Below are 23,240 nucleotides of genomic sequence, written 5' to 3' on the forward strand. Positions count from 1 at the left end.
TTCTGTAGGAAGATGCCTTCCCCACTCTAAGTTTATGTGGTTCGGGTGGGGTTAACCTGGCATCAAGGCCAAGAGTGAGCACGTGACCCAGGTCTAGCCAATCAGAACTCTCCACCTCCTGAATTGTAAGGCTGGGTCCAGAATAAACCAAGTGGCCTCAGCCCTGTCATGGGGGAAGCATCTCTGGACATGTCCAGAGTTATCTGAAGATGTACCCTCTACATGCCGAGGTCAATTTAGGGTTGCTGTAAATGCACATGACTTAGAAACCATGTGGGGAAAGCATGCCCTGAAAATAAAGGTAACCTGGAGGAGAGAAGAGCTGATAAAAAAGCCAACCCTAATTACACTTCCTCTATGAGGCCCAAGTGTGCCTCACTCAGTAGAGCTGTGCCCCAACCTCCTAATCATAAATGGAAATAAGTTCTTTTTGCAGCTTTCGATCATTATAATTGGGATCCTTTTATTTAAGTAAAATTGTCCTACTAATTTAAGGACATTCAGACTGTGGGTGTCCATAATTAAAAGAACATCAAAAGACAAGTCAGATCCATGAGTGGAAGAAGTCTAGAGGGAAAACCACCAAACAACTATTGGGTGCACATAAAAAACTCTCAGCAGATGCTTATAGAACAAAGCAAACAAAAGGAGAGGGGAGAGAAAGCCGTAAGATTTCAAAATGGAGAAACGAAAGCTGTTTGATGTTCTAAGGAGGAGAGAAGGAAATTCCTTAGAGATCAATCTACAGTCAATGAAAAGTGAATACTCAATGACAGATCTGTTGGATATAATATGGAAGAATGTCAAAGGAGACTGTGACTTTTTTAAGGGCTTGGCCTGGGTCTTATTCAACCAAAGACCCTCCCCTCCACTATTTAGCACAGTTATAACCTGTGTCAGCGGGACCTTCCTCCTTTCTGAGATAAATAACTTCAAAGATTTTCCAAGTTCCTGTGTGTTCCCAAGCTGATTCTCTGCAGCCATTCCCCAATAGAGGAATCCTAACTCTTTCCATGATACTACAGTCTAGATAAGAACCCAGTTCTCCTTCATGACAGCAAACACCTTATCCCTGTCATTAGCTACTTCCAGTGTGAACTTTCAGAAAAACTGGATAACTTAAAACAGAAGGTACTCCCTGGTCCTCTCTTCCCACGTTACATTCTCTATGTAAATACACTCCTTTGCTCTAAATGGCCATGGAATTCTCTTGTCAGCTCCAATCAAAACCCCAACACTGCATGACCCTATTTGAATTGATGGTCAGTCCCTCGTGTAATAGGCTCACCATCTACATATTCAGAAGTGTCTTTGTTCCTTTGTTTATTTTTACTAAAGAAGTGGAATTGAAACATATTCTTGCCCTAGACTACATGCAAAAATGTTTCACCTTTAATAGTCCAGTAAAATCATTTTCATTCTATACTCTGAGTCCCACCTCCAAGCCCCATAAAATGATCCCTGAACCTGTATTATTACCTGAAATTATACTCTCATGGTCAAAGAGGCAGAGATTTATTACACTTAGTTTTCTGGCACCAATGAGTCAATAATCATACCCTCTAAGAAAAAGTCATCTGGGTTGGCAATTTGCATATATATTTTTAGATCATGAGGCCATAACACCTGATTTCTTATTTATTTTTATTTCTTTTATTTTTATTTTTTTGTCTTTTTGTCTTTTTATGGCCACACCCATGGCATATGAAGGTCCCCAGAGGTGTAGCTGCCAGCCTATGCCACAACAACAGCAATGCCAGATCCGAGCCACATCTGCAACCTAAACCACAATTCACAGCAATGTCAGATCCTTAACCCACTAAGTGAGGCCAGGGATTGAACTCGAAACCTCATGGTTCCTTGTCAGATTCATTTCCGCTGCACCACACAGGGAACTCCCTGATTTCTTAAAGAATTAATTAATTCTGAAATAAAGATATTAACTCTGAAAGTTATTTTTAGTTATTAAGAGTACTACTGTAGGAGTTCCTGGTGTGGCGCAGTGGAAATGAATCTGACTAGCATCCATGAGGACACAGCTTTGATCCCTGGCCTTGCTCAGTGGGTCAAGAATCCTTTGCTGCCGTGAGCTGTGGTGTAGGTCACAGACGTGGATCAGATCTGGCGTTGATGTGGCTGTGGTGTAGGCCAGTAGCTATAGCTCTGATTTGACCCCCTAGCCTGGGAACTTCCATATGTTGCAGGTGTGGCCCTAAACACACACACAGAGTACTGTGAACCACCAGTAATGTGTGGCAGATTGAACACACGTGTTAACATAGTTTCCTCCTGAAATCCTACTAATAGGACAAGTAGATATGAGAACTATGCACCAATACACATGCACAGGAAGGAGAGGAGACTGTGGCGGGGAAGCTATGGAAGTTGGAAAGCCGCCGGACCTGGTGGACCAGGGACACCTGACCCTTATCACATGGGGCTTATTCAGAATAGGCTGATCCAATTGCCTCTGACGTGGAGCAAAAGTCAGGAGAATCTCTGAGATTCAGCCCAAGGTGCAGAGATGTCCTGCCCTCCTTCCTGTCCTGGAAGATGAGACTATGCCTGCAGCAAATGCAGCAGCAGCCGTGTCCAGGTGTGGTTCCCATACTGGAAATGGAGGGCTGGAGGGAACCTACATATTGAACCCCAAGCACCCCTCTTGACTGCACATCACCGGCCTCCAGGCTCACACCCCCTTCCAGACACTAGGAGATGTCTCCCTCCAGAAACTAGGAGCTTAAGGGCAGAGACCTACAGCTGTGACAACTGGGATGACCCAGAGAAGTTAGTCATCCCAGGTGGGAGCACCTTCCTGTCACAGAGCCCTGACACACTCACACACTTTAGTCAGCTTCTCGGTGTCTCACCCCAATATCAGATCACCACTTAGGAGAAAATCTTTAAAACAAAAGAGACAAAAAATAGATCTCAGAAGAAGCACCCATGAAATTATGAAATCGAAACAAGAGAGCCATTTCTATGATGATATCACACATGTGGTAGGTACAGGTATGAACCATAAAACCAGCATAATTATAAATGCTGCTTAACGACAGTGACAGTAACCAACATCCTGAGGAGCCAAAGGTGAGAGAAAAGGAGAGCCTGTCCAGGGGAGATAAACATGTTTTGTCTGTCTTCCTCAGCAATGCAGTCAGTGCAGAACCCAGGAGAGGCTGAGAGACCAGGCAAAGGGTCGAAGCTCACGCTGCAGTGTCTGCAGAGAAGGGAAAACAAAGGCTGGAGCTCACAGTTATCCAAAATAGCCAGGATGTTAGGGAGGAAGGCCTTGGAGAAAACAGAAGATATGGAGTGGACTTACTCCAGCAGTTCTCTAGACCTCGAAACTAAGCAAAAAAGAGTGACCAAAAGACTGGAAATCAAAATGGAGTGTCATTTCCTCCTATGTTGGGAAAACAAAAGTCAGAGTTCAAGGTAGGCACCAGCAATGCCCTGGGAGCAAGGAAGGGCAAGGGGGAAATTGATGGGAGGCCACAAGGACCTCACCATCCTTGCCAATCTCAGCTGATTAGACCAGAGGGGCCACACTCCTCCCACTGCCAGAAGGAAACCATGTGCTTCCCAGAGGAAGACAACATCATCCAGAGGCTCTTACATTTCTATACCCGATATCTCATATTCTGTAAAGATTCTTAAAAATCAAGGAAAGGTACATAAAGGAAACAGACGCACAGTGATAAGATACGAATTTTAAAATGACTGTGATTAATGTGTTCAATGAAACAGATGACAAGAAGAGTTTTGCCAGAGAATAGAAATTTATTTTTAAAAAATAAAAAATTATAAGTACTGAAAAATACAACAACAAATGAAGAATTAAGTAGGGGAGTTCCTACTGTAGCACAGCAGGTTAAGGATCCAGCATTGTCTCTGTGGCAGTGCAGATTCACTCCTCAGCCCAGGTCAGTGGGTTAAGGATCTCATGTAGGTCATAGTTGTGGCCCAGATTCAATCCCTGGACCAGGAACTTCCATATGCTGCAGGTGTGACCAAAAAAGAGAAAAAAAAAAAAAAGAAGAAGCAGAAAAGTTTAAGAGCAGAATAGATCCAGTAAAGGAGGATACTAGTAAAAAGTAAAGTAGATTTAAATAAAATATCCTTACTGATTATAGAAAAATTAAAAGATGGAAAATACAGATAAGAGCATAATTTATAGTAGGCATTAAAAGGTCAAGGGGGGAATATTTTAATTTATAAAATAACCATTAGAAAGATAATAAAAGCTTGTAAAAAATAACAAGCTAATTGAGAGAAGGAATTGATTAAGAAGATGCTTATTATCATTGCTAAATAATATTGCTAAACCCCCAAACGTCTTAAGAATTGGAAGCATGTATATGGAAACAACCTAAATGTCCATCGACAGATGATTGGATTCGGAAGATGTGGTATATATACACAATGGAATACTACTCAGCCATAAAAAAGAATGACATCATGCCATTTGCAGCAACATGGATGGAACTAGAGAATCTCATCCTGAGTGAAATGAGCCAGAAAGACAAAGACAAATACCATATGATATCACTTATAACTGGAATCTGATATCCAGCACAAATGAACATCTCCTCAGAAAAGAAAATCATGGACTTGGAGAAGAGACTTGTGGCTGCCTGATGGGAGGGAGAGGGAGGGGGAGGGATCGGGAGCTTGGGCCTATCAGACACAACTTAGAATAGATTTACAAGGAGATCCTGCTGAATAGCATTGAGAACTATGTCTAGATACTCATGTTGCAACAGAAGAAAGGGTGGGGGAAAAATGTAATTGTAATGTATACATGTAAGGATAACCTGACCCCCTTGCTGTACAGTGGGAAAATAAAAAAAAAAAAAAAAAAAAGAATTGGAAGCATGTATAAAGCACCTATGAAGTAAAGGTGATGGTGTCAATAGCAGAGCTGAAATTAGGGTTCCAACTATGAAACAATAGGAAAAATAACAAACAAAAAATAGATAGAACAAGTAGAACACAAATAATAATATGGTAAATTTAAACCCCGAACCCAATAATATCAATAATTACATTTAATGTATGAACCAAACCAGTAATTACAATAAATATAAAAGTGCTAAATTCTCTAATTAAAAAGATATGAGTATGCTATACTTTTAAATAACTATCTTATACTTACATATTTAAAAATGGAAAACCTAAGTACACAGAGATGTTGAAAGTAAAATGACTGAAAAAGATATATCATGCAAACATTAACCAAAAGAAGATATACCTACACTAATATGAAACATATTAGTCTGTAAGGCAAGAGGCATTAATAGAAATAAAGAAGGAAATTTCACTATGACAAAAAGGATTAATCTGCCAGAGGGTTAAAATTATTTTAAATTTTGCATAAAACTACTTAGCTCCAAAAGCTGGAAAAACTAAAATTCACAGCCTAGGAGATTTTAATGCTTGTCTCTCAGTAAATGATAATAGAGACAAAGAGAAATATAAAATAATTGACAACACAATTAACAAATCTGGCCTAATCTACCAACCTATATTGAGCACTGCTCTTATTAACTGCAGAATGCACATGCTTTAAAATGCATATAGAACATTTATCAAAATTGATTATTTGATAAGTCATAAAGCAAGACTCAATAAGCAGCAAGGATTTGAAAAGTATAGAACTTTTTCTTTGACTATAGCAAAATTTGCCTAGACATCATTAACAAAAAGATAATTGATGGAGTTCCCATTGTGACTCAGTGGTTAATGAATCTGACTAGGAACCACGAGCTTTCAAGTTCGATCCCTGGCCATGCTCAGTGGGTTAAGGAGCTGGCGTTGCTTTGAGCTGCTTGAGCTGTGGTGTAGGTCACAGACAAGGCTTGGATCCTGAGTTGCTGTGGCTCTGGCTTCAGCTCCAATTACACCCCTAGCCTGGGAACCTCCACATGCTGTGCGTGCGGCCCTAGAAAAGACAAAAAGATAAAAAAAAAAAAAAAAAAAAAATAATTGAACAAATCCCCACATATTTTAATTAAGAAATATTTTTCTATAAGACCCATGGATCCAAAAAAACAAACTTACAACAAATGTTGGAAAATATTTGGAACCTAATGATAACAAAAATATAATACTTCAGAAATAAAAGAGAATGCAGCTAAAGTCACAGTGAAACATTTAATTTATAATTTAATATCTTTCCCCAAAGAAAATTGTAGACCCAGATAGCTTCACCAGTTTATTCTTCCTACTATTAAGGAAAAGATAATATCAATCTTACCTGACAACGTATTTTTTTTTTTTTTTTTTTTTTTAGGAGTGCACCCATGGCATATGGAAGTTCCCAGGCTAGGGGCCGAATCAGAGCTGTAGACACTGGCCTACATCACAACCACAGCAATGCCAAATCTGAGCCATGTCTGCAACCTATACCACAGGTCACAGCAACACCAGATCCTTAACCCACTGAGCAAGGCCAGGGATCAAACCTACATACTAGTCAGATTCATTTCCACTAAGCCATGACAGGAACCCCCCAAAGGATCTTTTTAAAAAGGAAAATGTTGAGAAGCCAGCTCTTTTAGTGAGGCCAACATAACCTGGATTCTAAAACCTAATAAAGGTGTTGCAGTAGAGAAAAATAATAGTCCAGTAATCATCATGAATAAAGGTGCAAATAATAAGTAAAGCAATAATGGATCACATCCAGCAATACACAATAATGGTAACACATAACAATGAAATCTGGTCTACTCCAGGAATGCAATTAAGATTAGAAAATGCTGGATGGAATTCTCCATATTAACAGAATAAAGGATGAATCCACAATCGTAGATGGAGACAGCAGAAAGAGGGATTCAGAAATCTGTAAGGTCCAGCAGGCAGAAGATCAGTAAGAACATAATTGACTCAGCAGCTCCGTCAATCACCTGGAGATAATGGACAGCCATAGATTACTTCACCCAACAACAGACTTCATATTCTTCTCAAGCTCATGTACAACATTCACCAAGACTGACCACATTCCAGGCCATAAAACACACTTTAACAAATTCAACAGAATAAACAGGAAAGCAAATAGTCCTCATCACAAGAGTCTGTGTGATAGTGAGGATGGCACCCATTCTGCAGCTGAAATGAGAATCACTGTCCTATAGAAATTATTCATAACTGTCAAATAACCTAATTACAGTTCCTTCCTTGGCAGTTTTATCTCCACTGGAAATAACCCCTATTTGATTACAGGACAGCTCTGCCCACCTTTCTACCACCATTCAGTTGCTTTTTAGAGAATTTCAATTGACAGAGCATGAGACCGGAGTCAGCAGGCTTGAGGGAAAGTCATATAGCTTCTCCAAATCTAAGATTCGTCATCACTAAATGTGAGATGCCAGTGTCTGACCTGTTACAACACAAACAGTGAACTGGACAATGCTTGACTAATTGCGAGGCACGGAGCAAATACTAAGTGGTCCTGAATTTAAATGGAGCAATTAACAATGAAAAATACTGGGTTTCATCCAGGATACAGGCTCCTTAATAAAGATTGTTTTTATCAATTTTACATATGGAAATTAAAACTAGTTATGGTCCTTGATTGAAAAAATGGGTGAACATAGATGATATGAATGCAAACAATAAATGAACCAAGTAATGATGGCTCAGTCATTTCAGATCCAGAGTCACCTCTCCCACCACAGAGAGCAGCTCTCCACCCCACCTCCATGCTCAGCTCTGAACTGCATTCACCTCTGTTATTCACTCATGTAGGCTCAGCAGAGAGAGGCTGAGCAGAGAAGCTGGGCTTCAGAAACAAACCCAGCTTGAACCTGTGCTGCACTGTACTATGTGATCTCAGGTGAGTACCTGGTTACTCCAACTCTGTCTATAAAAGTGAGGATTTTAAAACTTCTCTCTCCCACAGATGTAGCCATAAAAAGAAAATAAATAAAGTTCCCATTGTGGTTCAGCGGGTTACAAATCAACTAGTATCCATGAGGATGCAGGTTCAATCCCTGACCTCACTCAGTGGGTTAAGGATCCAGTGTTGCTGTGAGCTGTAGTATAGGTTACAAATGCAGCTCAGACCTGACATTGTTGCTGTGGCTGTGGCATAGGCTGTAGCTTCAACTTGATCCCTAGCTGGGAACTCCATATGCTGAGGGTGAGGCCATAAAAAGAAAATAAATAAATAAATATAAAACTTATCTCACAGAACTTTTGTAAGTTATGCTAAGAGAGGGCACATGATAAGCTTTGCATGATGTCTGGCAAACTGTAATCACTTTATAATTTATCATCATCATAGTATAATTATTTCATGACAGAGCCAGATTTTTATGAGATGACATAGGGTAGATTAGATAAGGGAGATTTTACTTAATTGAAAAGTCAAAAAAGATTTTTCAGGCAATGGTCACCAAGAGGATCCAAATGAAGTTTATGCATTTCCAAAAACACTCTGATACAAACTGATTTGAGCAATCTCTTCTCTTTGGTTTTCTAAACGATAAATAACTCAGGGATTTTTTTTCCCAACTTCTTGGCTGGAATTGAAATGTAAGGGAATACAATATCCACTTATGTCTAAATGTGGTTACCTTGGGCAGTTTCCCCAGGCACTGATGAACCCGCCAGGTTCTAGGGAAGTAGCCTTCCATGGAGGGTACGGCGGTCTGCCCATCCAAAGATTTTCTTTTTCAGAACAACCCTCCCCACAGCAACAATGTCCTGAAGTGAGGGTGGGGGATGTAGCAGCCCCATCCCCACACACACACCAGGACCACGATGCAGTTTGTCAATCAATGAATGCCATCTCCCTGGCAGAGATTATTTCAGCAGAGGAAATTAGAAGTTTGGGATCTGTTCTGTGGACTCTGGAGAAAAGAGTGGTTTTCTCTTCTTTAGGGAATGAATTTGGGACTCCCACTGGCCCACACTTCCTGTCATGCAGACATAATATGCCTAAGGATGAAGCAAACACACAGAGAAACAGAGCCAACGTAAGGAAAGAGGAAGACAGAGGCCCACTGACATTGCCTGAGCCCCAGAACAAGTCACACTTAAAGCCGACCACATTAACCCCCCACCCCATAGATAGGTTATTTTATTTGACTTTATTTCATTGCTTTTTAGGGCCACACCTGCAGCATATGGAAGTTGCAAAGCTAGGGGTGGAATCAGAGCTGTAGCCACTGCCTTTCACCAAAGCCACAGCCACGGTGGATCTGAGCCTCGTCTGTGACCTACACCACAGCTCACAGCAAGGCTGGATCCCTGATCCACTGAGCGAAGCCAGGGATGGAACCTGCATCCTCATGGATGCTAGTTAATTCGTTTCCACTGTGCCATTACGGGAACTCCCTAAATTTTACTTTATATTGGAGTATAATTGACTTACAATGTTGTGTTAGTTCCAAGTACAGCAAAGTGATTCAGTTATATATATATATATCTCCATTCTTTTTCAGATTCTTTTCTCTAAAGGTTATCACAGAAGATTGGGTAGAGTTCCCTGTGAAGTACATCTGGTCCTTGTTGATTAACTACTTTATATAAAATGTGTACCCCACAGACAGTTTTACAAGCAAACATATTACCTTTTCTCCTTAAACTGCTTCAGTTTCTATCACCTCCAACCAAGAGTTTAATGAATGTACTCATTGGAGCAAACATTCTCCAGACTTTCCACTGCCTCTCAAAAGAGTTGCATTCTTCCCATCTTTAGAGTTATCCCCAAAAACATTTTGATGAAAATATTTGGAAAAGATCTACACAAAGATGTGGACAGAGTTGGCTAGAGTCCTTACTGTTAGTTTGTAGGGTTTTTTTCCTTCAAGTTAGGGTATTCTTGACGGTGCCTTCACTTTGTAACTCCTTAGAAGGAGATATTTTTATTGTACATAATAGAAAATATTGTAAAAGCAGATAATAGCAAATTAAACAGCAGTAGCAAAATTTAAAATTTCAAGTGATGGTGTTTTAAAAATCATGGGAACGCTAGCAAAAGCAATATCACATTTTCAATAAGCCTTCAAATTCATTTCTGAAAATGTGTAACAAATGCCTCCGGAGGCAGGAATGGCTCTTTCCCACCCCCTGAAGTTTTGTAACTCAGAAAAAGGAGTTCCCAGTGGATCTCACAACCATTCTATTACAAAGGAATTAGGACTCCCAGAAAGCAAGTCAAAAAACTAAATTAGACTTTGATTCAATTAAGTTAGAGCTCAGAGGAGACTAGTGCCTATGATGAATGACTGATCTGGATTTACCAACATAGCCAGTTTTGCCACTGTTTGTGCGCATCATGAAAATATCTCTTTTATTTGTTACTAGCAATGTAACATCTGCCTTTGGTGAAAATGAAGGAACCACACCAAAGCTTATGAAAAAGAAAATAAAACTCTACCTTCCTAATTTTACCCCCACTCCCCAGTGATAACCACTGGATTGATGGCACCTTGCTTCAGCATTACTTCTTTAATTCAGTGGCACAGATGATGGTCTAGACAACAGAAAAATTCTGTTTGGAATGTCCTTCTGAATTAACAAACATAAAAGAAGCCTAAAAACCAAAGAGCAAAACTCAAATACAGCAATACGATCTATGTAACAATAGCTCAGAATCCTACATCCAAAAAACAACAGGGTGATCTCACAATGAGGCAGCTTTGCAGGGTCCCTGAGGATAGCTTCCTGTGACAGTAACATGTGTCCTGTTCAGAAGAACGAAGGAGATTATTGTTCAGTCAATCTCTAGGGGAAAAGCCTTCAGTGTCAGTTTGGTGTTTGTAATAAAGTCTCTGAGAGCACTGGAGGGTGAAGCTGGTGCCCTAGAACTAAGAGAAATATAAGAAAAGCATAGGTTCATGTGACTGTCCCTCCTATCAGAAAGGTGACCTAAACTGTGTCTTGAATGACAGCAGGAGAATGCAAAGTAAGTTTGGGGAGCATATGAGCCCCACAGCCTCATACCATTGATTGAGTTAGAAACATCTCATAAAGTGGTGGCAGCAGGAAAACAATTTGCCAAAACACCTAGAAAAGGAAGAGATTCCAACCCACTGGAAAGTCACTCACTGTACACTTCATGAGTCCCCACAAAACAGAAGTCTGTGCACCATTCCATGTGCAAGTAAGAAATCTGTGCAAAGTCACTGCACCGACAGCCATTCCAAGATCAGCCAATTTAGTTTTATCTCCCTTCACGCAGTCCATGTCAAATGAATTGGGTGCCACCAGACAGGGGTCCCCACAATTGTTCTATGACAGGTTCATGCGTCTGGACAAGGAATGGAGGGAGCCCCGATCCCTCTCCTCCAATCCCTAGCACAGTGACATGAACACGTGTGTCTGTTTGCATAACAAAACAGCCATTAATCCAGGCAAAATAACAGGCAGACATTAGATCACAAAATTTCAATGTAACACATTTGTGAAATATGTCTCGGCACCATAAATATCAAGACAGGTTCATCTTCACCGTTTCTGCTGAACTGTGCTCCCAAAATGAAAAGATATTAGTGGATCTTATTATTTTTCTATCAGTGGGCCCACATGCTGATTGCAGTAGGTAATTGAGAGAGAGACTTAAGGGTTGACTATAGATATACTGTCTATGCATCATTTACTGCCAAAAGAATTTTAATTTCTTTCCTTCACACATCAAAGATACTATCTAGCGAGTCATTTCAAGAAAATAGAGGTGAAGGCAAAATTGGCTTCTCAAATTACCAGGAGCTTCTGAGGACACCACAGACCATATCAGTCACATGTAATGTTGCCACTATGGCTCCCAGAAGGAAAAAGGCACCGTAATTACTTTCTAGCCGCGTCTGCAATGAAAGGAGTTTCATCTTTGCTTACTTTTGGGTTCCTTTATCAGCCAAGCTCTCTGCTTGCTTATTCTCTCTTCAGGCAGAAGCTGCTATTTGTCCAGCAAATCTGAGGACAGAGATTGTCTTACTTCTTTCCTAAAATGCTTCTTGTTCTTTTTTTTTTATTTTTTTTAACTTTTGCACAGATAATCATAGTCTCAGATATATCTCCTGAGTGAAGACATCATTTATGCATCTGAAGGGAGACACTGAATTTTGGCAGAGGTTAAACAAACAGCCAGAGGGATCACAGTTCCTATAAAGGCATGTTTTCCTGCTTATCACAGGGAGAACCATTCTCCCGGCCCTCTCTCAGACTGAATACAGCAGAAATGAAAAGGAAAGGTTACCGACAGCTGGGTTAGAAGCACTACGTTGGCAATCAAGTTTATGATGCATACTTAGCTTCCTGTATCTCCCTTCCAATCAGATTAAGATGATCTCATTTTGTTCTCTTTGCATATTTGTGCAACATCTTTATGAATATACATACGTACTGTAAAGATGGATCTGTGCCTGTGTTGGTTGTTACTTATTATCTCAAGCATCAGCTGTCTTTTCTAGAGTCCATATCAGGGCCTGAGCTACTAAAAGTTAAAGACGTGGTGCCTGGCTGCCGCGCCTAAGACCCCAGGAGGTCTGCATGGCTCTGAGCTCAGCCTCACCTGCTTTAGGGCCACTGACTCTGCAGGGGCAAACACACTGATCTGGGGTCAAAGTAACTCAGGTAAAACTTTTATCTCTGACATGGAGTAGTTGTTGGAGTTTTCCCAGGTCACTTGCTGTTTCTGAACCAACTTTTCTCACCGGGTAAACTGGAGGCAAGAATATCTTACAGGCCTCTGGAGCTGATGCCAGAGAAGGTAGTGAAGGGGGCTGTGAGGGAGGCATTTTCCTAGGAATCAATATGCACGAGTTGAGGTAGAGAGTGGCCTGTGTTTGGGCTGAAGCTGGAGATTTTACACAACAGGGAAATGAAGGAAAATGCAGCAGAGACGGGGACAGAGGACAAGATCAGGATCTCACCAGCTTACACACAGCCTGGAAGGCCTACTGGCCCTGCACACCTTGTCTCCACCTGGGGTCAGCCTAGAGACCCTACTATATAGCAACAAGGGCAGCACTGCCTCAGAGGACACAGATAAAGTGGGCAAGGCCCAAACTCCTGTCTGGGAAGAGTGATGAGCGAAGGATGTTCCTACAGGCAAAGCAGAAAAATTGGAGCAAAAGCGTGTTTACATGTGAGATGACAAGGATGCTTACTGCTGTTCCTCTATGTCAGCAGGGGAGACCTGGTTTGCAGCTGGGGGCAGAGGGGGATGGAGGGCAGTCAATGGATATTAAAAATGATATCATCCCATTTGTATTCACGAACTGTTAGGACCTAGAAAAACCAAAGTTACCATCATATATAAAATTATATGTTACAATTACACTTGGAAGAAATTTCCAAATTCTCTCAAAAGTCTTCCTTTGGCCCTGAGACAACCAGTTCCCAAATACAGCTAACACAGGGGACTCATCCCTTCTGCAGTGTCAGGGAAAGTTCGGCATAAACCACAGTTGGTGAGCATGGTCTGGACATTCCCTACATGTAAGCTCTCTGGTTCTGCCACCATGTGGACCATAAGCCAAACACTTCCATGGTTAACTCCAAAAACGTGTCCTGTAGTGGCTGGGAAAGGACACACACACTCCAGATTCCCAGGCAACATTTATAAACGAGAATGAGGGGATAAAACAGCTGCTCTACTAGGACTCATAACCACATATCTCAGATTATTCAGATTAACCTCATGCATCCTAATATTGGGGTTCAGAAAATACAGTCACTGTGCCCAAGATATGGGCTTATTCATCACTGCGAAAAGGTAGAGTTTGTGTTCATGGCACTTTTCACAAGGAAAAAAAAAATTGTCTTATGGCCTGAAAACAGAATGTCTCCCCTTCCCACAGACACCCATACTGCACTGTAACGATGTTAATCATTTCTTCCAAAGGGGTACTGAGAGTAATTCTATTGCTGGGGTTTATAAATCAAATTAGCATGATCTGTTCACTGCCACCAAAAGAACCCCAGGAAAAGACTTGGCAAAGTGTGTATTAAAGATAATAAAACCAGCTGGGCCCATTTAACCCTCACCAGTTCTGAGCTATTTTTCATTGTTTGGGGCTTTCTATGCCTAACTTTATGAGTTAATGCAGGTCCTAAGGATGGTTTTACATTTAGGGACTAAGAGATCATACCAGAAGCATGAGATTAATAGGAAATGAGATTAAACATTGACTATAAGGGAAAATCTGTTCTGCTATTATTCAGTATCACCTTGATCAACAGCAATCTATTTCCAGAAGAAAATTCTTTAAGATGTTCAACAGTTTCATACTACACAAGAGAAGATTTCTTCTTATTTGTCAGTGTGGAGTGTGAGGTGTGAGGTCAAGATGCATCAGTTCGGCTGGGAGTGAGCTGATACCACAGAAATATCAGACTAGTACAATAAAGATTTTGTTTATTGTTTTTAGATAAGATCAGCCAAATCTATAAAACAGAAAATAATTCAACAATTCAGTGACCAAAAAAAAAATGTAAGCAAACTAGCCTTAATATATACAGACATATTTGAAACTGATCATTCTGGCATGGATAAGGAAAATGTGATATGCGCACACACACACACACACAGAGAAATATTACCCAGAAGTAAAAAAGAATGAAATAATGCCATTAGCAGTAACATTAATGGACCTAGAGATTATCATATTAAGTGAAGTCAGACAGGGAAAGACAAATACCACATGATATCACTTATATGTGGATCTTAAAAAGTGATACAAATGAACTTATTTACAAAACAGAAATAGACTGACAGACATAGAAAACAAACTTATGGTTACCAAAAGGGATGGGAGGGAGATAAATTAGGAATTTAAGATTAACATATACACACTACAATATATATATAATAGATCACTAACAAGGTGATAATGGAAAAGAATCTGAAAAATAACATATAACGTGTGTGTGTGTATAACTGAATCACTTTGCTGTACACTTGAAACTAACACATTATAAGTCAGCTATATTTCAATTTAAAAAACCTGATCACTCTGAAGCCATCTTTTTGATATTCAAATTCTTTACTATAATTTCCCTTACATCACCTTCAGTTAAATATTCAGGAATAACAGTAATAGTCTGTATGTATTAGTCAGGGTTCTTCGGAGGGACAGAACCAGCAGGATGTGTGTGTGTGTTCTGATTCAAATGCTGATCTCATTGGGAATCACCCTCAAAGACATGCCCAGAATAACATCTGACAAAATATTTGGCACATCATGGCCCGGTCAAGTCGACACATAAAAGTACCCATCACACCACAGAAAACCAAAATCTGGTTCATAGACAGGATTACTCTGTGACCATGTTGGGCCATTTTGACCCAATTCAAAACAAGTCATCTTCTGGAGAACCACTGAGCATGCTGGGAACCCACCAATGTGTTCAAGGTCACAGGGGAGGTATGATGTGGTAAGGTTTTCCCACCAAGAAACTCTAGGGCTGGAGTTCCCGTCATGGCTCAGTGGTTAACGAATCCGACTAGGAACCATGAGGTTGCGGGTTTGATCCCTGGCCTTGCTCAGTGGGTTAGGGATCTGGCGGTGCCATGAGCTGTGGTGTAGGTTGCAGACGCGGCTCAGATCCTGCATTGCTGTGGCTCTGGCATAGGCCGGCAGCTACAGCTCCAATTAGACACCTACCCTGGGAACCTCCATATGCCATAGATGCGGCCCTAGGGAAAAAAAGGCAAAAAAAGACAAAAAAAGACAAAAAAAGAAAAAAGAAAAAAGAAACTCTGCCCTAAGAAAAAAAAGACAAAAAAAAAAAAAAAAAAAAAAAAAAACTCTAGGGTCCATCTCATACCAAAGTCCTTATTTTTATGAGTTTGTGTGTGTGTGTGTATGTGATTAAATATACATGATTATATAACATAAAATGTACAACTTTAATCATTGTACCACTGAGTGATATTAAGTACATTCACACAGTTGTGTAACCATCACCACCATCCAGAACTTTTTCATCTTCCCTAACTAAAACTCCATACCCATCAAACACTGTCTCTCACCCACCCCCCAGCCTGAGCAACCACCATTCCACTTTCTGTCTCTATTGAATGTGACCACTCTAGGTACCACAGAGAAGTGGGACCTCACACCATCTGTCCTTCTGTAACTGGCTTTTTTTCACTTTCATTTATTTATTTTGGTCTTTTTAGGGCTGCACCCGCATCATATGGAAGTTCCCAAGCTAGGGGTCGCATCAGAGCTGCAGCTGCTGGCCTACGTCACAGCCACAGCAACACTGGATCCAAGCCTCATCTGTGACCTACATCATAGCTCCCAGCAATGCCAGATACTTAACCCTCTGAGTGAGGCCAGGGATTGAACCCGAATCCTCATGAATACTAGTGGGGTTTGTTACCACTGAGCCAACCAGAAGTCCCATTTCACTTTTATTTTAATGTCCTTGAGGTTCAGCCAGAAATTCCTTTCTTCTCAAAGTTGAATGATATTCCATTGTATGTATGTACCATGTTCTGTTTATCCACTCATCCACGGGTGTACATTTGAGTTGTTTTACCTTTTATCTATCATGAACAGCACTGCAATGAACACGGATGTATATGAGAATTTTTTAACTTTTAAAACTTTAAGGCATGAGCAGGGAAGGCCCATCTGGGAGACAGTAGATGGTAGTGGTTCTCAAGATGGGTCTTAGCTGAGACGAGCTTGAATGTCGGCTTGTCACTTACTAGCCGTGTGACCTCTGGTTGGCTACTTGATTTCTCTGTGCCTTAGCTGCCAAATCCTTAACATACAATAATCGTGTCTATTTCCCAGGGCTATGATAAGGATTGAGCGAAGTGCTTAGCACAGAGCTTTGCACGTAGTAAGTATTTGATCGATATGAGCTATTATCTTTATAGAGAAAAATTAGGGAATACAAGCAAGCCAATGAAAGAAATAAAAATTAAGGTCCCCTATCCTAAAGATAATTCTTATTACACGTTTTAAGGTATATCTTTCTGCCTTAGTTCAAAATGTTATAACAAAATACCACAGACTGAGTGGTTTATAAACAGCAGACACTTCTCGTGGTCCTGAAGCCTGGGAAGTCCAGGATCAGGGCACTGGCAGATTCAGCGTCTGGAGAGAACCCCCTTCCTGGCTGATGCATGGCTATTGTTTTCACTACATCCTCAATGGTGGAATAAGCCAGGAATCTCTGTGTGGTCTTTTATCAGGGCACTAATCCCACTTGTGAGGGCTCCACCTCATGACTTAGTCACCCTCCACAGGCACCACCTCCACATACCATCACTTTGGGGGTTAGAGCTTCAAAATATGGATTTTAGAGGATGCAGACAATAATAGCAAATGATAACAATAATAATCATACCCACCACCTAGTTGAAAGAACTAAATGAGTGTAAATGTGTACAGTGTTTAGACTAACAGCTGGAACACAGAAAGTACTAGGTAAGTTGGGGCTGCTACTTTTAAGAGCAGACACATGAGCAGGAAAGACCTGGCTTAGAATCCCACTTCTACCATGTAGAGCTAGTCTCTTTAAGTCTCAATTTATCCAGCTGTAACGTGGGGATAATGATACTTGCCTTGTAAGATCATTTACATTTTTTTTGTCTTTTTTTTTTTTTGTATTTTCTAGGGTCATACCCTTGGCATATGGAGGTTCCCAGGCTAGGGGTCTAATTGGAGCTACAGCTGTCAACCTACACCACAGCTCATGGCAATGCCAGATCCTTAACCCACTGATTGAGGCCAGGGATCAAACCCACAACCTCATTGTTCCTAGTCGGATTCGTTAACCACTGAGCCACAACGGGAACTCCATATTGTTTGCATATTAAATGACCTGTTGAGTGTAAACTGCTGAGTACAATTCCTGCTACACTGGAAACTTCTCATCAGCAGGAGAAGATGGATTACATTTTCTCCCATTGTCTTTCTGTTCCATGATTCTGACCTCTCCTCGAATTCAGATACATCATGTGGAAACACCCCTTTCAATCCTACCCATGGCAATGAGAGATGCAAGATGGAGAGAGCTGTGAGGCCATCAACCTAAGCACTGAGGATGCTGGCTTCAGGCTTTGTATCCAGGACACAAAGCTAGAGCCCAGCACAGCTGAAACTGGAGGCCACTAGAAAGAGGTACCCAGGAGGAGCTGGGGACAGAAGAAGGTGCTAGGAGTCAGGGACTCACCACAATGAGGAGGGTGACAGTCTGGAAAGCAGCGCTAGAGCAAACTGCTAGCTGAGCAAGAGACTGCCCTCTCTCACAGGAGTTCCCCTGAAAAATGGGGTGTCCTGCTGCTTAACAAGCTGCCCTATAAAATCCACTCTCATTGGTATCCGAAAATGCTAAGCTCAATACAATCAACCTACAAGAAACCTTTTAGATCCTTACCCATTTTAAACTGAAGACTACACTGATATAAAATCCAGTCCACTTAGCTTAGAAGCTAAAAGTCAGTGCTTTCTGGAGTCAGAAATTAATTAAATGCCAACATTTCTACAGGCATTTTTCCATTTGTAGAGAAGATAGGCGAAATTGTTTTAGACAACTTTGCTATATACTCCAGCAAAGAAAAATATGTTCTTCAGTCTAACATATTTCTCAAGGTTAAAGAAAACACAAACAGTTGGGAAATAATCTCTGATGATTTCTAAAAATAGAGACTGTGTTTCCCAGCCTCCATCAGGACACTGCCTCTGCTTCATAATATATATTACGTATTTAAATTAAATAATCTGGATTGAATTTAATATTACAAATTAATTTTTAATTCACAGATATTAAACCCCTACTGAATATAATGAGTTTCACTTCTAAACAGTAATGAAATCAAAATTTTCATTTGGACACTGAATATATTAACTAAAGTTTTATCATAGTTTTATCTTTCTTTACTTTTGTAGCCTTGATTTGAAAGACTATGCCAGACTGCAAATGCAAGGAGAGGCAAACATGATCCTCTTTTTGCATTTTCTGCAAAATAAAATTGAAAACAATTTACGATGTCAGGTTACGATGTCAGGTTTTCTGTGCAGACAGTCTCTTCTTCCCTCAGCTGACCCCCTGTAAATGTGCCATTTAGCTCCATGAGATTGTCAAGAGGACAGAGTCAAACTCCCTAACTTAATGTCTGTGTAAGAATTCCTGAGCTAGCACTAGCTTTTGAGTGGGAAACGGCTGGTATCACAAGAGAGAAATCTTAGTTATGGGCATGATCAACTTGCCTTATGATACAGAAAAAAGCTAGTCATTCAATAAAGAGCCTGATAATTTAAAATATTTAATCATTCAAAAGTAAAGCAGCATTATCATCTTCTGGTGGAGAATGGGAATCTAAACACACAGGGCCAATGTTATTGCTCTAAATTACAACTGGAAAAGAACCAGGAAGAAAAAGGGAGAGAGAGAGGGAGTTATCTTACTTAGAAGTGACTTATGTGTAAGCCTGAGTCAGCTTGAGCTGCTATAACAAAAATAACACAGATGGGGTAGCTTAAAGAATAAGCATTTATTTCTCACAGTTCTGGAGGCTGGAAGTCCAAGGCCAAGGCACCAGCAGATCTGGTATCTAGCCGAAATACCCACTTCCTGGCTGAGAGGCACCATCCTCCCCCTGCCCTCGAGGGGGAAAAGGGTGAGGGAGCTCTTGAGGTCTCTTCTTAGAAGGGCACTAACACCATTCATAGGACTCCACCCTCACAGCCCTCTCACCTCCCAAAGACACCACCTCCGAATAACTTCACTTTGGGAATTAGGTTCCACACATAAATTTGGAGGGATACAAACATTCAGGCCATTGTAGCACAAATTTTAAAACACTATTATTTAGGCAAATCTTCTCTACGGATGATCTTTTACAGCTTTTGCAATTAATACATATTGCATATCTAGGCAAAAATATATTAATATTGTAGGGCCAATTAACCCAACAAGATCTTCCATCATCTTGACAAAAATTAAAATATTATAATTATGAATTATCCACCATCCCTCATTTCTCTCCTTGGTTTCCTCCATCTGTACCCCGAGGTCTGTCACAATTGATTTTGCAGACTCACCTATTTTCATATAGTTCTAGCCTATGGGAACTTGGGTATGGAAAAAAGAATGAAAGGTCAGTCAGGAGGTGGGTTCCCAGACCAGGGGTGCTGTCAATGGCAAAAGGCCGAGTCAGGAAGGACATGCACTCTGAAGCGGGTTCGCCATAGGCCTCCCTCTCGAACTAGCAGAGAACACCAACCACAGACATGGCTTCCATTTGTCAACTCCAAGCCTGTTTGGAGGCCTGGACACCAAAGAAGTGATGATGACATCTATGGCAGACAGAATTATGACACTCCCAAAGACAGCCAGGTCATAACCCTCTGAACTTGAGAACATACTGCTTTACATGGCAAAAGGACTTTGCAGATATGATTAAATTTAGGGGTTAAGATACAGAGATTATCTGGGACCCGGTGTCATCACAGGGATCCTTGTGAGAGGGAGGCAAGAGGGTCCAAGTGATAGAAGGAGGCTAATGACAGAAGTAGGGGTTAAAGTGACACAGGGAAGGGGACACAAGCCAAGAAATGAGGGGTCCTCAGAGGCTGGAAAAGGCAGGAAATACTTTCTCCCCTAAAACCCCCAGTAGGACTATAGCCCTTGAACCCTGGTTCAAGCCCAGTGAGACCCATTTTGGACTCTGACCTCCAGAAGTATAAGATAATAAATCTGTGTTATTTTAAGCCACTAAGTTTGTAGTAATTTGTTACAACAGCAATAGGAAACTAATACAGCATTTGAGGGTGCAGAAAGTGGAGCTGGACAGGAGTCTTTAGAAGCTGTTCTTGGGGCAATCAAATTTCCTCCCTGTGAAGAGTCCTGGACTCCACCTGCAGGGGCTCCAGCACTGGCCTATCCCCAGGCTGCCCTGGGGAGGACTCAGACCCATTTGCTGTTTCTTAGAGCCTGAGACCTGCCCTCATGAAATGACACTAACCATGGCCAGCTCCCTCCTTCACTTATTTTCTTCAAAAACATGTAATTCTCATTAGTTATATGCATGTCTTGTTCTTGGTAATGCAGGAGAAACAAAGATGGATTAAGTCCTGAACATAAGCTGCAAAGAACTTAAGTCTCATAGGAGAGGAGGCTCATAGACATAACTGACCAGGGTGGTAGGTAGACACAGTTTGTGTAATTGGGGTGAAGAGTAAGAGTCTTTTTTTTTTTTTTGCCTTTTCCTGAGCCGCTCCCATGGCATATGGAGGTTCCCAGGCTAGGGGTCTAATTGGAGCTGTAGCCACTGGCCTATGCCAGAGCCACAGCAACTCGGGATCTGAGCCGCGTCTGCGATCCACACCACAGCTCATGGCAATGCCGGATCCTTAACCCACTGAGCAAGGCCAGGGACTGAACCTACAACCTCATGGTTCCTAGTCAGATTCGATAACCACTGCACCACGACAGGAACTCCCAAGAGTCTTAAACATGCAGAAAAAGCACTGCTGCAGCCTGCCCCACAGACACATGGCCCTTGTTCCAATAGGGGGACTCCAGGGTGATCTGGAGCAAGGAGACTTTGGGCTGGATGTTAGAGAACAGCAGGACTACTTATTGGAAAACAAGAGAAAAGAGCATTCTACAGAGAACATGAATAAAGAAAGACACAATCAAAACAGAAAGGCATGGCACCCTTGAGTACAAGAACCGTGCACTGGATTTAAGGGCCAGGAGATCAGGGATTCTAAGTGATTTGTTCACCACTTGCTATGGAATGAATGTCTGTGTGCCCCCTCCCATTTATATCTTCAATCCTAACCCCAAGGGTGGTAGTGTCAGGAGGTGAGGCCTCTGGGAGGTGACTAGGTCATAAGGGTGAAGCCTCACAAATGGGATTAGTGTCCTAATAAAAGGAACTCCTCAGAGCCAACCAGGAAAGGTGATGGCCAGAGGACACCATCTACAAGGAGGCAGAGTCCTCTCCAGATACCAACTCTCCCAGCGCCATGACCCTGGCCTTCCTGCCCCCAGAAACATGAAAAATAAATGCTCCTTGCTCATAAGCCACCCAGTCTACAGTATTTTTGTTATATCAGTGGGAAAAGGCTAAGATATCACTTCTTCCACAGGCCTAAGGCTGGGCCTGGCAAGAATAAATCCTCAGGAGACATGTACAGGAGGGAGGGAGAAGGTAAAGGAAGGAGAGAGGGAGGCGAGAGAAGATCCATGTGCAGATGGTACCTAGAAATCACACAACCACTCAAGTCTAGGAATACCCCAGATGGATGCTCTTCAGAAGAACACAGCATCCAACACAGCACCGTCTGTTCAGGAATCTGGCCCTCGAGGCGCCTGAGTGTGTGGATGAGTGCGTCACAGTTCCTGGGTGTTTTCCAAGAGTCAGACTCAAGACTCCATCCCTAAAGTTTCTAAGTCCAGCACCACTGGCTCCTCCCCAGATTTCTAGGAGATGGGTACCACTGTCACCCCATCTTTAGGAGATCAGCTGAGGCACAGGAAGGCTGAGTAACTTCAATAACATCTGACAGGCACTGAATGCAGAGCTGGAATCCCACTGCAGCCCTGGACCTCGGAGCCAGTACCTGGAGGAAAGGTGTTTCTCTCTGGGAGCCAGTACCTGGAGGAGTGGTTTCCTCTGTAGCGCCTGGTCACCCTGCCCCTGCCCCTTCCCCCCACCCCTACCCCCACGGGACAGCCTGTTTCTCCCACTCAGTACTTCCACTTACTTTACTCCCCAACTGGTTTCACTGTCTCCCACCACAAGATCTGAAAACAGACTTCTTGAAAATGTATATGCCCAGCCATGACTTGGGCCTGGCACTAGAAGTACCCACTCTGGGCATCCTAGGCCAAGAAGATCTCAGTGCCCAAACAGCTACTGTGATCCCTCAGGTCATCAAAATATCCTAATAAAAATGAGTTCTCTACCTTTATCCATCCCATAGGCAATTTTTTTTTTTTTTTTTTTTTTTTTTTTGCTTTTTAGGGCCATATCCACAGCATATGGAAGTTCCCAGGCTAGGGGCTGAATTGTAGATGCAGCTGCAGGCCTACATCACAGCTACAGCAACACCAGATCTGAGCTGCATCTATGACGTATGCCCCAGCTTGCAGCAATGCCAGATCCTTAACCCACTGAGCAAGGCCAGGGATCGAACTATATTCTCATGGATACTAGTTGGGTTCTTAACCAGCCGAGCCACAACAGGAACTCCCCCATAGGCAATTTTTTAAATAGCACTTAATATTGATAAATGAGTAGGAAACTACCTATA

Source organism: Sus scrofa, chromosome 15, assembly GCF_000003025.6.
Source record: "Sus scrofa isolate TJ Tabasco breed Duroc chromosome 15, Sscrofa11.1, whole genome shotgun sequence".
Classification (NCBI taxonomy): domain Eukaryota; kingdom Metazoa; phylum Chordata; class Mammalia; order Artiodactyla; family Suidae; genus Sus; species Sus scrofa.